The 10,298-nt window shown below is 43.3% G+C and overlaps 1 non-coding gene across 1 annotated transcript; it reads left to right on the top strand.

Moving 5' to 3' along the window:
• Nucleotides 1-2,091: 2,091 nt before the first annotated feature.
• On the top strand, nt 2,092-2,165 carry Trnat-ugu. Its single transcript has one exon. It is a non-coding gene; the product is annotated as a tRNA-Thr (tRNA).
• Nucleotides 2,166-10,298: the final 8,133 nt, after the last annotated feature.

Genomic DNA, 10,298 nt, shown 5'->3' with positions numbered 1-10,298 from the left:
TCTGAGCGAGCAGTGTCAAGAGAATACCGCGCGTGGTGTAGGACTTCACATTTAAAAGTTTCCAAATGTGCTAGAAGACGTATAATTACTTGAGTACGTCTTACATGAGAGTATATCTCATAAACTAGGTACGGGATTTTATTATTTTTATACTGTATCAGATTCTGCTCGGATCAATGCCTATAGGAAGTGAGCTATGGGGTATGTCTTTTGTTTTATCCTAACTTTCCCTTTATGCTAAGCAGCATCTATTTCATGAACACTCCCTGTCTTGCATGAAATGCATTCTGTTATTTTGGCTGTCAGTTAAGACTAGTTTTGTGCTCTAACCGAGCTTAGGAACAGACGGCTGAACAGTTGGAATGCACAGAACAATAACAGGGAGACGGTGTGGGGGGAGAGGAGAATCGAAAAACAAGGGGAGAAATGGGGACGAAGGACCCACGCCCTCTCCCTCTTGGCGTACGTGTCTTCGGGCACGTAAGTCGAACGAACGTTCGCGCCGAATTCATGGGCGGGTGTTTCCATTGATTCCTGGAAATCAGTGGTAGAAGTTTCGCGATCTTGCGAGAAAATCTGTCACTTAAAACGTGTGAACAACGCTGAGGCGTGCAGGGGTCGTGTAAACTGCACGCGTGTCCGAGGTGCCCGATGGGTTACCGCTCACTTTTCCGTAGATCTCCGATGTAGCCTATATACTACGATGGTATCTGTTCTTTCGGACATGTCCGAAAGAACAGATACCATCAGTGACCATGCAGCTCGTTGGAATGAAATTACAATGAAATGAACACCCTTAGCTGCTTACAGGCGTTGACATACGTCTTGGCAGCTGAAGGCAGGACGAGCTGTAGAGTGAACGTGCTGGAGATGCTGTTGGCCGGTGGGGACACGCCGGGCAGTTCTGCCGCGAGGCAATGATGGTGAGACGCCGTGCAACTGCTGGCGTACAGTTAGTTAGGTCGCGTTCAGTGCTTGTTAGTAGTCAGTTCTTTTTGCTAGAATCTTTCCGAGTTGCTGTAATCTTACCTGCGAATATCTTAATCTAAGTTCTTTGCACCACCCTGTTTAGGTTAGCCTGTATGTTCGTCCTCACGCTTCAATAACTGTAACTAACAACCAGTTATCTCTCGCTCTGCTCTTGTCCGTGCAAATCGGTTAGCGATACTGTGAACCCTGAAAAAAATCGTGAGTGAGTAATAGCAACATTTTGTCTTGTACTTCGGCATCAGCGACGCTTATTTCGGTTGTAGCACATCACAAACAAGCTTAAAAAATCCTTCCCTTAGTTACATAGAGGCACGCCCCCCCCCCCCCTCCCCCCTCCGTGCTGATCACTTTCTCTGCTAAGATACGCTCAAGTCTTCATTTAAGAACATTACTTGTTACGAAATTTAAATTCTCTCTTTTGAGAACGTTGCTTGTTATGAAATTCAAATTACCTTCATGTAAAAATAACATTCAATAAATCCAAAGGTTTCAATTCAGGCTTCTAATTCAAGAGCCACCGGTCATTTTCAAATACATCAGTCAGTAGAGTAAGAAAAGTATGAGGTACGGCTAAACACTGTGTTTGTCGCCGTATTATGCTGCTTGTCTCCGTTGCGTTAGGTTAAAGGAACTGTTTTTCTTATTTTCAGGGCAGAAATTCCTCTTACACCATGGCCATTGCCCTTATGGGGTACAATATCATCATCAGTGCATGTGTTACAAGAGCGATAGGATTCATTGATTAAGAGTATAACTGCTACATCGGAGTTACAATGAAATGAACACCCTAAGCTGCTTACAGGGGTTGACATACGTCAACGGGGACAGATGAAAATGTGTGCCCCGACCGGGACTCGAACCCGGGATCTCCTGCTTACATGGCATATATATAGTTAAGGCTCACCGGCCACTTGACCATCTTCTTCTTCTGTGCGAATGCACAAACAGGGTCCTAACTCTTACGGGAATCGGCAACGCGCCGCGAGTAATGAGTATAATGGGCGGGGTCACTACGAATGTTGTGCGGGGCAATGCTTGAGAATGTGGGTTTCACGGGAGGCGTACCACAGATAAATCCCTGCAGTCGCGCTATCCTCTGTGTCCTCGGTGGCTCAGATGGGTAGAGCGTCTGCCATGTAAGCAGGAGGTCCCGGGTTCGAGTCCCGGTTGGGGCACACATTTTCATCTGTCCCCGTTGACGTATGTCAACGCCTGTAAGCAGCTAAGGGTGTTTATTTCATTGTAATTTCATTCCAAAGAGCTGCATGGTCACCGATGGTATCTGGTCTTTCGGACATGTCCGAAAGAACAGATACCATTTTAGTATATAGGCTACATCGGAGATCTATGAAAAAGTGAGCGGCAACCCATCGGGCACCTCGGACACGCGTGCAGTCTACACGACCCCTGCACGCCTCAGCGTCGCGAGCTCTCCACGTCGCAATCACGACCGGACACCTGGCGGCGCTACCAGTGCTGGCAGAGGCCACCACTTCCGAGGGATCTATTCCCGTTCGCACTACAGTTTGCAAGAGAACAGTATACCGCCATCTATAGCTATAAAGACCTACGCATGGATTACACGAACCATTTCTTCCATCTTTGAGAGCTTCTCCTGACCTCCGGGTGGATGCTATTCACCTCATCATCTCTGGGTGCTCTTTAAGCCCATCGTAGGAACCAGCGCTGCTGTTCTCAGCTTTCATCGTTGTTTCCTCTGTGGACGTAGACTGTTAAGGATTGACTTTGTTGGACATAATGAGGACGACATTCTAGGAGCCGGCCAAAGTGGCCGTGCGGTTAAAGGCGCTGCAGCCTGGAACCGCAAGACCGCTACGGTCGCAGGTTCGAATCCTGCCTCGGGCATGGATGTTTGTGATGTCCTTAGGTTAGTTAGGTTTAACTAGTTCTAAGTTCTAGGGGACTAATGACCTCAGCAGTTGAGTCCCATAGTGCTCAGAGCCATTTGAACCATTTTTGAACATTCTAGGATCTTGGATTACTTACTTGCAGGTATATTTTCCTACGAACCCCCTATTGGTGTTTCTACATACCAGAATCAGTATCAACCGTCTGTACCAATGAGACGCTATATTTTGAGCCTTTTGTTCTTACCGTCGAAACTCATGTATTTTTGCTATCAGTAAAATTGTTGAAACTTTATCTCTGTTTTCCCGGAGTCCCCGTGAGAGACACTTCAGTTGCTGTCACATTTTTGCCTACCTTCAGCCATAAAGATCACTCCATGCTAAACTTAAAAACACAGCCGGCACCTTACAATGACTTGACAGGTTTTGTGATATGGAGTCGAGCACAGTCATCTTGAAGCGTTGAAACCATTATCTGCAGGTTCCTTCAATAACAGTTGCATCGCCGTATATCATAGTCAGCGTTTTTTGGGACTCCATGGCAGATTTCTTAATGTCACAACAGAAATTTAAAGCTTTCCGTAAATGACGGGAACTGGGTTCGTAACTTGAGGTATCCAATCGAGAATACCTTTGTGACGCAATCACTTGACTGATATTTTGATGACGTAATGTTTGCAATGCCTAAGTTTATTGCAGGAACTTACAACCTACCACCGCTTGCTGCTGCTGCCATCTATTGCAGAACGCTGGAAGCAAATTTGTAGACCTGATATGTAGCGTCTTATATTCCACACATCTGTACTTAAAAATTAAAACAGGATAAGCAGAAAAATGAGTTCCCTCAAGCAATATGTGATGATTGTCTCAGAAATAACCAACACTCAAATGCGATTTCTCAATGAGAAACACAATGCGTAATCTCTCCTTATGTACAGAAAGTAGATGACGTTCCTCCTACGTGCGTTGTGCAGTTGCACTGAAATGCCAATCACTTATTTTTAGCGCACTTCAAGCCAATTTAACGTTTGTTGCATGCCATCTTCATGGTACTGCAGTTTAATGGTCATGAGTGTAACTAAACGGTGAAGAGAACAAACTCACCGTTTGTTACACAAAACCATTGAAGCAACTGCGCTGTTTAGAGAAAGTATTAAATCAAACTGAGGAGATCATAAGCAGACGTGTGGGAATAAACACCAAAATAATCAATTTAATGTTTAGAAGTAGTAACCCCCGTATAGAATGCGGAATCTCAAATAAATGCAACAGTAGTAAATGTACGGAGGTTCGGTTTTAGCTTGTAAGTACACTGTTCAGTTTAAGTTTGGATTACCAGAATAAATAAATCCGACTTTAATCTGATTTTAAGAAACCTTTCCGTTTCATGTAGAAAGCTTAACCGTGCATCTGACTACAGAGGGATGAAAAAAACCTACCAAGCAATTAGCGTTTACGTTACGAGCGCGACGATTAATGCTGGGCATAGTGAGAAGAAGTTGAATGTAAGTGAACATCAGAAATCATATATAGTATCTTAGCAAAAAGTAATAGTGTTTAAGCAGCGTGGCCTGTAGCCAGCTCCAGAGCAAATGAGGATGGGAGTAGTAATGGCGATTATCGCTGACTTTTCAAATCACTCCACATAACGGTTTCCGAAACAACCGATTTTCGGTTCTTCATTGGTATTACTTCCAGTAATAAATGTGAAGTTCGAACAGTGACTGAAAACTACTGATCAAAGTGAGAGAGTGGGAGAAGACAATCGATATAAGGCTGAGGCTGCAACAGAAATCTGTCTCACAGTCTCCAGCAAAATTCGCGAAGGTGAAGGAGTCATGGGCGGCGGCAGCTAGAGCGGAAGTTTACAAGTTGATGACTTCCTTACATCATCACTTTTGGATGGTATCTATTTTTCACTCTGAATAAAATGCAGATTTAAGGTCAGATCTATTACCTCAAATTTATACCATGTATATAAAGTTGTAGGCATATCAGTTAAATTTACCTACTCGTCCAAGGCCAATTGTGAATGTTTTCTCTTTATAATAGGTTTTCGCAAGTTTCTTGTGTCTCCGGGTTTTAACTTTTTAAAGCAGATAGAGCATTGTACTTCAATGCATCCGCACTTCGTAATGCACACTGAGGTGACAAAAGTCATGGGGTAGCGATAAGCACATATTCAGATGGTGATAGTATCAAATACAAAAGCTATAAAAGGCCAGTGCACTGGTGGAGCTTCCATTTGTACTCAAGTGATTCATGTGAAAAGGTTTCAGACGTGATTAAGGGCGCTTTACGGAAATTAGCCGACTTATAACGCGAAATGGTAGATAGTTGGAACTAGAGGCATGAGACATTTCAGTTCGGAAATCATTAGGGAATTCAATATTCCGAGATCCACAACGTCTACAGCGTGCCGAGAATTCCAAATTCACCATTACCTCTCACCACGGACAACACAGTGACCGACGGCCTTCATTTAGCAACCGAGAGCAGCGGTGTTTGGGTAAAGTAGTCGGTGATAACAGACAAGCCACACTGCTTGAAATAACTGCAGAAATGAGCTTGAGACGTAGACGAACCTACCCGTTAGGACAGTGCGGCGAAATTTGGCTTTAATGGGCTATGGCAGCAGACGATCGATCGAGTGCCTTTGTTAATGGAACGACATCGCTTGCACCGCCTTTCCTAGGCTTGTGACGATATCGGTTGGACCCTAGAGAGCTGCAAAACCGTAGCCTGGTCAAATGAGTTCCGATTTCAGTTGATAAGAGCTAGTGGTATGGTTCGTATGTGGTGCTGACCCCCCGAAGCCACGGACTCAAGTTGTCAACAAGGCACTGTACAAGCTGTTGGTGACTCCAGAAGCTGTGTGCTGTGTTTGAATGAAATGGTTATGTTCGGCTACTTGAAGACTATTTACAGCCATTCATGGACTTCATATTAACAAAAAACGATCATATTTTTATGCATCCCAATGCACCTTGTCACCTGGTCACAGCTGTTTGCGACTGGTTTGAAGAACATTCTGGACACTTCGAGCGAAAGTTTGGCCACCCAGATCGCCCGACAGGAATCCCATGGCACATTCATGGGACGTAATCAAGAGGTCAGTTGGTGCACAAAATCTTGCACTCGCAACATTGTGGAAATTATGAATGGCCGGCCGCTGTGGCCGAGCGGTTCTAGGCGCTTCGGTCTGGAACCGCACTGCTGCTACGGTCGCAGGTTCGAATCCTGTCTTGGATGTGTGTGATCTCCTTAGGTTAGTTAGGTTTAAGTAGTTCTAAGTCTAGGGGACTGATGACAGATGTTGTCCCATAGTGCTGACAGACTTTTGAACCATTTTTTGAATTATGGATGGCTGTAGAAGCAGCATGCTTCAATATTTCTGCATAGGACTACTTGTTGAGTCCATGCCACGGCGAGTTGCTACACTACGTCGGCCAGTAGAAGGTCGGACACGATGTTAGGAAGTATCCCATGACGTTTGTCACTTCAGTGTACTTCCAAACTTGGGGTCATACCACTCTGCAACACAATTTATGTCCAAGACGACAGCGAGAAACTACCTTATAGACACCACACCATACCTCAACAGGTACAGTATTGTCTTTGCAGTGATGTGTTGATTATTATATCACGTGTTTATTATTAGTTTCTAACGAAAGGCGTTGCCATGAAATAATTCTGACCAGTACTTAAATGCAATGGAAATTTTACGAGCAAACATTACATTACGTTTACATCTGTACATCTCAAGTCTTCTTGCGGTGTGTGACGAAGGGCACTTTATGTAAAAATTACCCCCTTTTCTGAACCAGTCGCGTCTACAACTGGAGTTGGTTGAACACCTACGTGACGCTTTCGTGCTCCTTAAGTGAACCCGTAACGAAACTCGCCTCTCTTCTTTGGGTCTTCTCTCTTTTCGCTGTCAGTACAATGTCATGCGGATCCCATGCCGACGAACAATAGTCAAGTACTGGTCGAACGAGTGTTTTGTAAGCTGCTTGCTTTGACGACGAACTTCTTTTCATAAGGAACCTTCCAGTGACTTTCAGTCTGGTGTCTGCCGTACTCACGATTATTTTGATGTCGTCGTTCCATTTCAAATCGCTCCGTACGCATACAGCTAGTTATTTTACTGAAGTAACTGCTTCCAGTGATAGCTCTGCAATTGTGTAACTATACAATAAAGGGTCTCTCTGTTTATGTATCTTTCTGTTCGTGTATTCTCAGAACGTTATATTTATGCTGAGGGTCAATTGCCATTCCCTGACCAATCGTTCATTCTCTGCAGGTCTTCCTGCATTTCGCTGCAATTTTCTACCGTCGCTACTTCTTCGTATACAACATAATCCGCGAAAAGCCTCATGGAACTTCCGATGTTTTCTACTAGGGCGTTTATAAGTATTGTGGAAAGTAAGGGTCCTATAACACTCCCTGAGGGAACGCCCCAATTTACTTTTCCGTCTGAAGACTCCTCTAGGTTCAGAATAGTATACTGAGTTCTTTTTGCTGTATCTCTGCAATCCAGTCACACAGTTGTTTTGATATCTCGTACTCTCGTGTTCTGTTCATTAGGCGGCAGTGCCAAACTGTATCGAATGGCTTCCTGAAGTCAAGGAATACGGCATCTACGTGGGCGCCTATATCCACTGCTTTCTGGATCTCGCGGGCGTAGAGAGAGAGCTACAACTGTAAACTTCCTTAATCAGGCTCCCGCCGTTCTGTTGCAAGTTCAAGAGGAAATTTCTTGGTTAGAAAAATTGTTTATTAATGTGCTTTAATTATAGTTGTCCTTCAGACGTGTAGTGTAGACCTTCAACCACTAATTATTTTCATTGCATTTTTTTTTTTAATTTTACATTCTACTTTTAATCGCTTTTGATTTCTAAGCCAGGGCTTCAACCGTTCTTGTGTTTGCTGTGGTTTTGGGGCCTTCAGCCCGGAAAACATCTCAAGTTTTCTTTAACTAGGCCTTCTCCCGTAGTGTTTAATTGTGATCTTCTAAGCCAATGTGTAAATTAGGGGTTCTTAGAAAATAAAGTTGTGTGTTTGATTGTGAAACCCACAGTAACTGTTTACGGCCCCATCCACGACCTTAAACTTATCGTGTACGCTCTCTGGTTGCCTACCAATTAGGTTTCAATCGTAAATTAAATGGAAAATCAAATGCGTCGGTTCTTAACTGTGGACACAGGCACACTTGATATCTGTCAATTACAGCGCATCTACTACGAATGGAAAACAATGTTATGTGATTAAACTGTACTTATTTTTTGGCGTAGAATCGGAATATGCAAAAACTCAAAGATGACCCCTCCCACACAGACGGGTTGGTTAGGAGGTGGCCAGTTGTAGTACAGATGGATGTCCCCTTTAATAAGATTAAATTCCCGACCTAGAACTTCTTCTTCGTGCGATGCATTGTTTTCGGGATACTTATTTGTATCAAGTCAAAACAAACACCCTGTGTACAGAGCGATTCTTATTAATGTTTAAAAAAAAACCCACAGTGACGTAGACGACGCTGAGACAATTAATTTAACAGACGCGCGGAGCCGCAAATGTCGTGAAATATTCCAAAAGGAGATGACAAATGTTGAACATTTGAAATCACCAGATGACGTATCTCACCACACGTGCAGCAGTTGGGCTTGACTATCCTACCCTCGCTGGAAGGGGGCAGTGCTGCACATCTTTTTTCGAATACATTTTGCAAATGTGATCTGCTGTTAACGTAGAAGCTACAGAATTGTTTTCCTTGCTGTAACGAAGCAAAATGTGTTCTTATTTAGTGTTTTTTTTCTTTTGTCGCTTCTTTCTTTGTTTATAGACTTCATTTAGTAAAGAAAACGCAGGGAATTTACTGGTAGCGACGCAAATCGGAATCTTATACTCATTTACTTGTGACGCAATACGCCTAGGTTATTGTTGTACTTTGTAATAAACAAATGGGGACCGCGAGACTAGTAAATGAAATAATCTTTTCTCAATGTAAAGATATACGCGTCTAACACAATGCAAAAAAATACTGCCTGCCGCCTACAAGAATCGAACCTTGAACCCCACGCTGTGAGTCGCGCACGTAGGGCCAGAGCTGCACAGACGTCAATACCTGACTGAGTTTTGTTGATAAGGTTCGACAGACCCATAGGTTCAACCGGTGCACGTGTGGCGAGGTACGTCATCTGGTGACGTCACATGTTCAACAGTCGTAATATACTTTTGGAGTACATATATATTACTTTTCATTCCGTTCAACAGGTCACGTAACTTCTTCTTAGTTTCACTGTGGGCAGAAAAGTTGTCAGTGAATGTTATTACTGATATCCTATCATACAGAATTTTGGTTCCTTTCCTAATCCTTATTTTACTTCCATCATCGTCTATTCAGTGTAAATGTTGAACAGTAGCAGGATGAAGAGTGCATCTTTTTCTTACGCCCTTTCCATTCCCAGCACTTCTCACTTAGACTTCAGTTGATATTGTTCTCTCTTGTTTCTTATATATATTTTGTACTACCAGTTTTCCCCTAAAGCTCCAAACTGTTTTTATTAAAATGACAACATCTTGCACCATCTGACGTATTTGAACACGAGATCGACATATGCTGTGAAGAGATCTTGGTTTTTCTTAAGTCCTGCAGCTGTCATCGAGTACAAGGTCAGAAATGCCTGTCTGGTCCTTTACCTTTTCTTTTGCCAAACTGATCGTTATCCAACTTATTCTCTGTTTTTCGCAGTTCTACCAGTTAAAACAAAAATTCTTTGACCAATGTATGCCAAAACCGTACCTGAGAAGATACGCCTCTTGATGATTATCAGTTGACAATGGTAAATACCTTTCATGCCACCCCCTCCCCCAACCCCCCTCAAAAAATGATGGAAGGACATGTAGTGATTAATGTCCCGTCGGTAATCACAAGAAACAAATAACTTACTTCTTCGCCTTCACCTACTTACAGAAGACAATTTTTGCGAAAAAAATACGTTTTGCGCAACTTGTGTTTCCTCACTCTGTACTGTTCCGTTAGAAAAGCCAGATTTCTTTGAGGAATGTCAGTATGTATCTGAATTGAAATCTACTTTGTGAGGAATGTGTAATGTTTCGTCTCTTCCCCTAACTCACTTGATTAGTGAACTTTCGTTGATCGTGTCTCTGTAGTGTGGAAGCTGCTGCGCTGCTGCTGGTGTGTACACCCTGCTCCTCTAAGGTTAATTACTCGAAGTTTTCTCTGAGCAGCACCGCTGCGCTGGCCAATCAAACGACGTCTGACCCATTGACCGAGACTATTACGTTCGGTACCGTGACGTTAATTACCTAATCTGCTTAAAAATACCGGATAGCGCAGATAAAAAAATAAAAGAGGCAGGAGGAACGGTAATCTCTCTGGAGTTTTGAAATTCCTGTTATTTTCCAGCTGAATTCCTG

The sequence above is a fragment of the Schistocerca piceifrons genome, chromosome 5 (assembly GCF_021461385.2).
Source record: "Schistocerca piceifrons isolate TAMUIC-IGC-003096 chromosome 5, iqSchPice1.1, whole genome shotgun sequence".
NCBI lineage: Eukaryota > Metazoa > Arthropoda > Insecta > Orthoptera > Acrididae > Schistocerca > Schistocerca piceifrons.
The sequence above is the reverse complement of the archived record's forward strand: the minus strand, read 5'-3'. Positions and strand labels throughout refer to the sequence as shown.